We start from the raw sequence: 11,102 nt of genomic DNA, 5'->3' as shown, positions 1-11,102 counted from the left end.
TGGTTTTAAAATATGCCCCAAATTCCGTGATACTCTTCTCTTCAGGAGGTGGTGCTTATTCCTTCTGTCCTTGAGTGTGGGCGGGACTTGGAGACTCGCTTGTGATGAACGAAAGAGTGACTTTGGTGGGGTGTAGACTTCAGAGACTGGGCTATGAAGGGTGTTGCAGTTACTTCCTCATCTTGCTTTCACTCGGGTCACTCGCTCTGCCGTGTCACAGGGACACCCAGGCAGCCCTCTGGAGAGCTCTGCATGTCAAGCAACCAGGGTCTCCTGCCTGCAGCACCTCTCGAAAGGGGGTCTCCAGTCCCCATTAGGCCTTCAGATGACTGCAGCCCCAAATGGCATTGTCTGCCCCCTCCTATGAGCCCTTTAGCCAGCTCAGCCACCCAGCCAAGCTGCTCCCAAATTCCTGACGCACAGTAATGGTGAGATAATAAACGTTCGTTGTTTTAGGTATCGGAAGTATTGGGATAATGTGTTATGCAGCAGTAACTAAATAATACACACACCCTAGTACGTATGCTATGATTTTCCTCCTTTTTTCCACACATAATAATGATCCGTGCCTAGAAAAGGGTCCGGAGCCCAAAACAGGAGAATAACTCACTTTGGATGAGTAGAAATACAGGTATCTTTTCTTTTCATTCACCTGATGGTATTGTCTGATTTTTCCTGAAATGAGTACACATTACTTTGTGATAGGAAAAATAAGGAAATATAATAAAAGAAAATATTTAAAATTGCATTGTTAGATGTTTTGTTTATCCCAACCTATTTTTGGACAATGATTTTGCAATTAATCCGTATTGTCAGACACTTCTATCACCTAACCAATCCCTTATTATTGGACATTTAAACAATTCTACCCCCCTCATCTCCTTCACGCCAACCCGCCAACCTCTCCTCTATTGGTTTCTTCCCTTCTCCAGTTAAACCCACTCAGCTGTCTCCCATTAGAACAAGCACACACCCCTCCGGCCCCAAGAATGCCCACATCCACTGCCTCCCCTTCCTCGCTGCCCAGCTCTGCTGAGCCCTGTGTATTCTCCCCTCTATCTGCGTCCATTCAGCAAGATGGTGCTCACCAGGCCCCTCAGGGCCAAGTTCAGCAGACCTTCCCCAGCCCTCCTGGCTGCCGCCCATTTCCTCCTGCCTAAAGCACTCCCTCTCGGGGTTCCATGTCCACCCCCCACCCCCCACCCCACCCCCGTCTCACGGCTCCTCGGTGGCACTTTTGCAGGTTCTTCTTCCCCTGCTCCCTGTTTGACTGAATGATCCTGGGTCTTCTCTCTGCTTGGTCCTCTTCCCTCCTCACTCTACCCACCCACCCCCCTTTCTGGGGAGCTCCCTCACCCCCATAGCTACAGTTACCATCTGTACCTGGAGGGCTCCCAGGGAAGCCCTGCTGTCCCTCCTGAACTCCATCCTCCTCTGGAATATTGCAGACACACCACACGCTCAGCTTGTCCCACCCAGGCCCCCTCCTCACCCTCCCATGGCCTCTCCAACATGCTCTTCCCACGTCCCCTTTCAGTTTCCCAGGCTGGAGCCCTGGGACTTAGCCTCCGCTTTTCCTTCTTCCTTAGGCTCCACACAGTGTCCAGCCCTTAGGAGCATTCAATAAATATTTATTTAATGTCTTTAGTCAACCGCCAAATCCAGTTGACTCTACCTTCTGAGTGGCACTGAAATCTGTTGACCTTCCTCCACCATCTTTATTGACTATTATTTGCAGGTATCTCCTCCACCACATCTAGCTCAGGGCACAGAACAGTGACCCCAGTACTTCTTAATCACAGGCCATGGGACAATGAAACTCAGCTTGCTCTTAGGGTTCTCAGCTGTGGAACCTGGCCAAGAGCTTTCCCCCTAGCCATCCTCCATCCAGGAGGAAGGGGCTCTTTTAAGCTACAGGCTCAGAGGGAGCGCCTCTTTCTAACCTCTCAAAGGCAAGAAGAGGGCCAGCCACACCCAGACTCCAGACAGGGAAAGCTGATCCCACTCACACTGACTCGACCCAGCTGAGTACAAGGGAAGTGGGGCTCCTGCCTCCTGGAAATCCGACTAGGGCTTATGAACCAGGAAAGGGGGAAGGAGCAGAGGGGCTGTGTACCTCATGGACAGCGGGGTTGGTGAGGATGGCTAGGGACTACAAGAGGAGGGGATGCCCTAAAGCCTCACTGCTCACAGACCAGCCATCCAACCGCTGGGGCTATGCAACCTTCTTCAGAGGAGACATCCCTGTCCAAACCCTGTCCTGCCTGCTGGTGCAGGGGGCATAACCGCTCAAAGGAATTGTAGTTCCAGAAATTACCAGCAGAGGGCTCCCTCAGCCCATCTGTGCCCAGTGCGGGGGAGGGTGTGTGTGTGTGTATGTGTGTTACCGTGACGGAAGGGGCCAGGTAGAAGGAGGGTGGAGGCTTAGGTGTTAGGGCCTGACCTTGGTCTTGCACCCCCACCCCTCCCTTGCCCAGGCATCCCCGCATATTCCAGTGGCAGCTACCAGAAGACAGCTCCAGGAGACAGCAATCCTGAAGTGTGGAGACCAGTCAGAAAACTGGTGCAAGAGACCTGGGAAGATGCCACAAGGGCTGCACAAAGGCTGTGACAGTGCGGGGGCGGGCTCAGGAAAGAGGAGGTAAGGTATGATGGAAAGGCTCTGGGTGTGGGGAGGAAGTGTGAGGGAGAGCAAACAAGCTTCCATGTTTCTCGTGCGTATGACATTCAAAGCCCAGAAAGGGATAGAGGAGGGAAGCAGCGTGTGGGGATGAGGGAGAGGGAGCAGGGTCCGGAACTTGTGAAATGTGAGGTTCTGACGGACAACTTCTGGGAACTGTGTGCGGGACAGCTGTACCCAGCTCTGGAGCTCGGGGAGAACTTAGGGTTATGCATGCAGATTTGGGGGCCATCCTGGGTATGTAACAGTGAAGACCTGAAGTGGCTCAGATTGCCCAGGGAGCTAAGAGGGAAGAGACAGGAGACTGGGGAACTTCAACACTTCTGGAGCCTGGAAAAGAGGTGCTGGGGGTAGGCATGTCAGAGAAGTCGTGGAGAAGCGAGAGTGGGTGGACTCAAGGGATGCAAGAGCTTAGAAGCGCCGAACACCCCCACTGCCCGTCCTCCAGAGAGGAATCGTATCAAAGAAGACAAAGTATAAGTTTTGCAAAGGAAGAAACCAAAATATCATTATTAGCAGATGTCACTATTGTGTATCTGGAAAATTCAAGAGTCAACTGAAAAAAGCTGTTAGAACTAAAAGAGATAATTAGGGGCCACATAAAGATCAACATAAAAAAGCAACAGTTCTAAAACAGACAAAAAACAAACAGTTCTATGTATCAGCAATAAATGATTTAATAAACATTAAGGTAAAAAGATAACCATTTCCAATAACAACAAAGTTGAATGCTGCACCTAGGATTTAATTAATAAAAACGTGCAATACCCATATGAAGAGAACCCTAAAGCTTTAAGGGAAAAGAAGGAAATCTAGACAAATGGAGGGACATATCATGTTCCTTGATGCTACTGTTGTCTAGTATTTTAGCTCTATTTTAAACCCCATGAATTAGATATTATTATAACTATTTTATATCGGCAACATTTGTTTATGTACATGTTTACCGATTTCTTGGCTCACCATTCCTTCCTGAATCTCTGACCTTCCTTCTAGGATAATTTTCCTTCTTCCTGAAGAACATTCTTAGCAGCTATTTAGTACAGATTTGGTTTATTGGTGGCAAACTGGTTTCATTTATCTGAATATGTCCTTAATTCACCCTCATTCTTCAAAAATAGTTTTGCTGAATATATCATTTGAACATGACAGTCATTTTCTCTTCATCCTTGGAGTATATTATTCTGCTGTCTTCTGTTTTCCACTATTGCTTTCATCGGTATAATTGTTGTTTCTTTATAGATGATATGACTTTTCTTTTTGATTGCTTTTTGTTAAAAAACGAAATGAAACTTTTTATTATGGGAGATTTCAAATATACTCCACAGTGGAGAGAAAAATGTAATGAACTTTCACATCCCTGACACCCAATTTCAATACATAACATTTTGCCAGTAGCCTTTCCTCTGTCCTGCCTACCCAGTCTCCAGGCAGTTTTTGTTTTAGTCGCAGCATTTAAGGCAAATTCCAGGAATATATATGTATCAGGTTGTGTCTCTAACACAGAAGGACTTTTTGTTTAATTTTATTTTCATGTTACTCTCTTAATCTTATCTAGTTCCTCGTGCATAGTCAAATTTCTTTGGTTATTCCAAAAAGGTCTTTTTACAGTTGGTGTGTTTGACTCAACATGCAAGCAAAGTCTAAACTGTGCATTTGGTTCTTGTGAGTTTTTAGTGTTTTTTTAGTCTATTATAGCTCTGCCCTACACTTTTTTGCATGCCATTTATTTGTTGATAGAACAGGCCGCTTGTCCTGCAGAATTTCCCACACTGGTTTTGGCTGGTTGCTTCCTCGTGGTGTCATTTCACTTGTTTCTCTAAACTCTGTATTTCCCATAAGTTGGTAGTTATGTCTGGAGTCTTGATTAGATTTAGGTTTAATTTAATTTTTTTTGCAAACGTACATCACAGGTGGTGGCACTGTGTACCTCCTATTGTTTGGTTATTGCATTTTGATGTTAAATTCAGCCATTATTTACTTAGAGGTTGCAAAGTCATGATCCCGACCCCTACCCCCAATACTATCACTCTTTCTCCATTTATTAGTTGGTGTTAGTCTATAAGGAAACTTCCCTCATCAACTGCTGGACTGAAATGCAATTGATGTTCTATTCAGGCAACCAAAGAGTTTGTGTTTATCATTATGAAATGATGCAGTTTTCTGTATCTCATGGGCTTCAATCAAATGCAGCCATTATTGGCAGGTGACGGTGGCTCAGCAGGCAGAGTTCTTGCCTGTCATGCCGGAGACCCGGGTTTGATTCCCGGTGCCTGCCCATGTATAAATAAATAAATAAAAATGCAGTCAATGTTATTTCTGATGCTGAAATTATCCCATATTTAATCAGTTGAAGCTCCTTTAAGCCTAGTGGTTGTTGACAATTTCCTTATTTTTGGTTCAATGAGATTTCCAACTTCTCTCATTACATTTTCCACCCTAGGACTGGAATCCACCATTACCCCAGGGAGCCCTCATTCCTTTTAGTGAGAAATGTTTTTTAAAGAGCAAAATTTGGTCACTAAGGGTGCTTATTGCTCCTGGGTTGTCAGTTCTTCAGAGGACAAACCTGGAAAATACAAATTATTTAGAAAGAGAAAAATAAGGCATGAGTTCATATTGATATTTCCAATTCAATTTTAAGATTACAGGATTTTTTACTGCAGTTCCTTGATTTTTAATCTCTGGCAGCTTTTGTATCTCTTTCTTTTTCTTACTATGATTCAGTTTCCTTACAAGTGCCTAGGTATGGATTTCCTTTTTTATTCTTTTTGATATTATATTGTGCATCCTTGTGCTGGTGTGTAAGTGTTATGTACCCCAGAAAACCCATGCTCTTTTAATCTAATCTTGTGGGCGCAGATTTATTATGGATGGGGTCATTTGATTAGTTTCTTTCCATGGAGATGTGCCCCAACCAATTGTGCCAGGACATTTTGATTAGGTCATTCCCGTGGAGCTATGATGCCGCCTTTCAAGGTGGATCTTAATCTGCTTACTGGAGTCCTCAATGAAAGAATAAAAGACAGAAAACATAGAGAGACCCAGAACCGACAAAGAGAGCAGAGAGATGAAATCAAGTGACAGACGCTTGGAGAAAGGAAATGCCCCAGCAGAAGCCAAAAGGACCCACAGCAGTTGACAGAGCCATTTGGAAACCAAACCAGGAGAGAAGGGCCAGCAGACGTCATGTGCCTTCCCATGTGCCAGAAAAACTCCAGATGTGATCAACTTTTCTTAAGTGAAGGTATTCTTTCGTTGATGCCTTAATTTGGATATTTTCATAGCCTTAGAACTGTAAATTTGTAACCTAATAAATCCCCATTATAAAAGCCAACCCATTTCTGGTTTATTGCATTTCAGTAACTTTAGCAAACCAAAACAATCCTATATCTGTGGCTTCAAATAGTTGATCAGTTTTGGAATATTCTTCCTTTATTTCTTCATAAAATATTGCTTCTCTGATATTATTTCCATAATGCCCTCTGGGATTTCAACTAGATGAATGATAAGCCTTTTCATTCTATATTCAATATCTCTTAACCCCTCTTTCAAATTTCCATTTCCTTGTCTCTCTTTGCTTCATGTTAGTTAAATTTTTCAGCATTTTTTTTCTAGTTCACCATTTCTCTTTTCAACTCTGTTTAATCTGTGGTTCAACACACTCAGTGAATTGCTTTTTCATTGTGGTATTGTTTGAAGAAAACTGGAGGGAAATTAAATTCCACCATTAGGTTAATGCTTAAGTAAATTATTATATGCATGTAAAATGAATATTATAGAGTTGTTAACGTGGTTTTTACAAAGTTTTTGAAATAATATACACATTATATTAAATAATTTTAGGTAGAAAATCAATATATTAACTATATGCACACATTTATCTCAATATATAAGTTATACACAGAAATAGAAGCATGACCCATTGAAAGAAAAAGACTGTGATCCGTGGGGCATTATAAAGCTATGAAAAAGGGGCTGCAAGGGTAGGTTCAGTGGTAGACCTCTCACCTGCCATGCGGGAGACCCGGGTTCGAGTCCTGGCCCATGCACTTCCAAAACAAACAAACAAACAAAGAAATTCAACAAATGGTGCTGCAATAAGGGGATACTCACATGGAAAAAGAATGAAATGTGACCCCTGCTACACAGCATGCAAAGAAAAAAAAGCCATGAAAAATAAGTGCAATATAACTATATAAATCAACCTGAATGAACTTTATGACCATAAAACTGTGTGAAAAAGCCAACTGCAGAAAAATATACACAGTATAATTTCATTCATAGAAGGGTCAAGAACATGCAAAACCAAACAATGTATTCTTCAGGAATGGGTTGAACCATATAAAAGTGCTTAATGCATACAAGGTAAAACTACAAAGAAAAGGAAGTGAGAAACACAAAATCAAAACACGTTAATATTCACTGGGGATGAAAGGAAATTTGGGATCTGCAAGGGGCAGCAAGGATTTCAAAAGTTTTAGTTTTTCAGCTGGGTGGTAGGTCTGCAGATATGCACTTTGTTTTTATTCTTTACACTTTGCATATATGTAATAAATATTCTTTTGTATTTATTCAGTATTTAGTAAGTCCATATATTTAAAATGGTGAAAGGAAATATATCAAAGGGATATCCATAACTACCTGGATATTTTGGGATTAAATGTGATTTTTTTTCCTCTTCTATATTTTCATATGTTATAAAAAATTTGAACAGTGGGCATGTATTACTTTTACGGTCAGGAAACAATCTCCTAGTTGAATTGGAAAGTTGGAAGCAAAAAGATTTCAGAAATGAGCTTTGAATTGGCATGTTAAAACAAAGAGAACATTTAGGTGAAATGTTTTACTAGCCTTCATGAATAAAAAGTCGGCAGGTTTTTTTGTTTTTGTTTTTTCAAGATGGCAATCATATCTACCTTACGAGGTTATTACAAAGATTTCAAGGTAAGAATCTTACACTCGACAATCATTAATCATTACTGTAAGGATCTTAAAAGTTGTGTGTAAAGAAAGGCCCTGAGCTGGGTTGCCCTCCCTCCCCTACCAGTTTTCCCAGGTTCTCCAGTCTTTGGTCTTTGGCCCCACTACCTGCTGGTCTTTTTCACACATGCACCTCTGCGCCTTCACGGGCCTTCTGGTTAAGCCCCCGGCTGAGTGGGAGCCTGCCCGAGCCTTCTGGGTGGGCTCTGGGCAATTGCAACACCCAGGCTAACTGGTTGCACAATTCCATCTGCCCCAGGGGCCACTGTCCTTTGACTCCCAGCCTGCCACCTGGGGGGCCTTGTCTTCAAAGTCTTAAGCATCTTGCCATGACAAGTAGCTGTTTTCCTATGTGGAGAGAAAGAGACCATTGCAGGTAGAAAGATCAGGTATTTTAGAGTTGTTCAGCCCCTGAACAGCTGACTTCCCAAAACTTTTTCATAATTACCATTTTATCTTCTCTTCACATTATCCAATGGGTTTCAATGATTAAGGAGAGATAAACAGAGGGAATGGGGTATGGCTGTGAAGACCTCCTGACCCAGGTCTGACCCTTAGATTTGCTGAGCCAGACACTCAAGTTTTGTGGGAACCCTGAAGTGAGCAGTGCCATCAGGAATGATTCACACTGGCCATACTGGTAAGAGATCAATGTACAAACCAGACCCTAAAATTTTATTTACAGTAGGGGGGTTATTGCTTGGCAGGTGCCTCCTCTATCTACACTTCTTCCCCAGGAGATCTCCTCCAGATCCATAGCTTTAAAAACCTCCTCTACTGATGGCTCCCAAATAGATATCTCCACCCTTGATCTATTTTATCAAACTGTTTATTTTATCAAACTGCCTAGACTGTCTTTCTTTTTAGTTGTCTCATGGGCATCTCTTGGCCCTACAGTTTCTGCCAAAATGGGATAAGCTTGGGCTGCTCCTCTCCAAGCTAAACTCAGGGGAAATTATAGAGGGAAACAGAAATTCAGGAAATAACACAGAGGAGAAGCCCTTAGGGAGTTGAAAGGCTGTTTAAAACTGGAGTCGGTATGTTTGTGGTTGTGTCTGTGTTAACGTGTGGGAGGGGTGGAGAGGGAGTAGTTGTGGCCAGGGAGTGACTAATTGTAACATAAAGAAAGAGAAAAGGGATCGGATTTCTGCTTTTGCCTCCCCAGCACCTTTACTCGGGATGGTCACTGCTTGCCCCTCCTTGCAGAACCACAGTGGCGGGAGCTCAGCCCATTGGCCCAGGGTCCTCAGGGATTAAGTTAGGGCAGCAAAAAGCCCCGCTGGGGTGAAAAGTTGATGAACGGTGGAACAACTGGTTTTGAGCAATCGCTCAAGCCTCCACCCTGCTTCTGCCAATCCCAGACTGGTCAAATCCAATCAGTGAGGGCGGCATTTCTCTGGCCACAGGGTAGAAAATGAAACTGAGACCCTCAAAGAGTTGCATAACAAGATGAAAACAAATGGGAGAGATGAGCTGTGGTTGTGTGATGCCAGGGGCTCTCCACGCAAGAGCTGAGACCTGGTTCTCTCCTTGAACTCAACAGGCCCACAGAGACCAGTGCCCAGTGGGCACTACAAGACAAAGAAGCCAACACCCCGGGGGGGAATATGGGCTTCCAAGCCAAAATAATGAGACCCTTCTTTGGAGAAATGTACAATCAAGTTGTTTGCCATTTTTCTCGTTTGTATGCTGTATGGTGGGGGTCACGTTTCATCATTGCTTTTTGCCATGTGACTGTCTCATTATTGCAGCACCATTTGTTGATCCTTTTTTGGTTGCGGGGCGGGGTGGAGTGGGAGTAGTGCAAGGGCTGGGAATCAAACCTGGGTCTCCCGCGTGCCGGCGAGCATTCTACCGCTGAACTACACTTGCAACCCCTCTTTGCCATTTTTTAACTGGGCAAATCAAAAGAAAAACAAATATTAAAAGGAGCAGGACAAAAGCAGAAGTATGAGTGCAGCTGGTCCAAGAATTTCAAATCAGCACAATAAATTAACAAAAGAGATACTATCTGTAAGTTATCAGCGGTATAAAACAAGAATGAGGAAGAACTGAATGAAAATATTAGTTATGAAAAAGATGATAGTTGAAATAAAGAACACGATAAATGGGATAAGAAGTAGGTGAAGGATAAATTAGTGAGTTGGGAGATCATATTGAGGTGCATTCCAAGAAGAATGCATTCATTGAAAAATAAGACAAAAATGAAATAAAAAATAAAAGCTGTGATGAGAATAAAAGTAGAATGCCAACATCCAGATAATAGGAATCCCAGGAGGAGAAAGTGAAAAATGAATAGAGGAATCTTTATCTTTTCCTGAAATAAGGAAAATATTTAGTAACATAGGTCATTACTATAGCAGTGCAGATATTTGTATGAACTCTATATTTTGAGAACATGCATAGTTTTGACAGCTGATCAAATGGTATCTAAGTAAGTTTTAATTAAATACTTAAAATTTAAGAACTTTGTCATCAGAATATGTAGATTTTTCCCTCGTTGCCTTAATTTTAAATTGGTTTATGAAACTTACGGCACAAACACAGGCTTTACAATGATTATATGGATACTTTATTAAATATGCCTATGGTTAAGTTAACTAAGATATCCATTGTTGGTGGTTCTAAGCGTATTGTTTGTTTTCTTAAATAAAAAATATGTAAAAAAAATGAATAGAGGAAAATATTTTAAGAAATAACAGAGAGAATATTTTAAGGTTTAAAAAGAGAGGACTGGGTGGGCCACGGTGGCTCAGCAGGCAGAGTTCTCACTTGTCACACCGGAGACCAGGGTTCGATTCCTGGTGCCTGCCCATGCAAAAAAAAAAGAGAGAGAGATGGGTGATGTTTGCTTCAGCAGCACATAAACTGACATTGGAATGGCACGGAGAAGGTTAGCTTGGCTCCTGTACAAAGATGACATGCAAATTCGTGAAGCATTCCATATTTTAAAAAGACAACCTACAGAATCGGAGAAAATAGCTGCAAATCATATATTCGCTAATGTTTTAATATCTAGAATATAGAAAGAACTCCTACAACTCAACAAAAAAAAGACAAAGAATCCAATTTTAAAATGGGCAAAGGTTTAAATAGACATTTCTCCACAGAATGTATACAAATGGCCAATAAGCATATGAAAGATGTTCAACATCATCAGTTATCAGGGAAATACCTGAGATACCATTTCACACCCATTAGGATGGCTATTATTTAAAAAGTGGAAAATGGCAAGTGTTGGCAAAGATGCACAGAAATAGGAATGCTCACACATTGTGGAAAATAGTTTGGCAGTTCCTTGGAAAGGTAAACAGAATTACCATATCAATTCCACTTCTAGGTATACACAAAAGAAGTGAAAACAGAGACTTGAACAGACATTTGCACACTAGTGTTCACAGCAACATTATTCATAATTGCTGAAGAGGAGGAGTAACCT

At 42.2% G+C, this 11,102-nt stretch overlaps 1 non-coding gene across 1 annotated transcript; it reads left to right on the top strand.

Annotated features, from left to right (window-relative positions):
* The first annotated feature begins 10,511 nt into the window (after window positions 1-10,511).
* Window positions 10,512-10,614, top strand: LOC143661798 (U6 spliceosomal RNA). Its single transcript, XR_013164850.1, has one exon. It is a non-coding gene; the product is annotated as a U6 spliceosomal RNA (small nuclear RNA).
* Window positions 10,615-11,102: the final 488 nt, after the last annotated feature.

Source organism: Tamandua tetradactyla, chromosome 17 (assembly GCF_023851605.1).
Source record: "Tamandua tetradactyla isolate mTamTet1 chromosome 17, mTamTet1.pri, whole genome shotgun sequence".
NCBI classification, from domain to species: Eukaryota; Metazoa; Chordata; class Mammalia; order Pilosa; family Myrmecophagidae; genus Tamandua; species Tamandua tetradactyla.
This window is presented reverse-complemented; position numbering and strand designations above follow the sequence as displayed.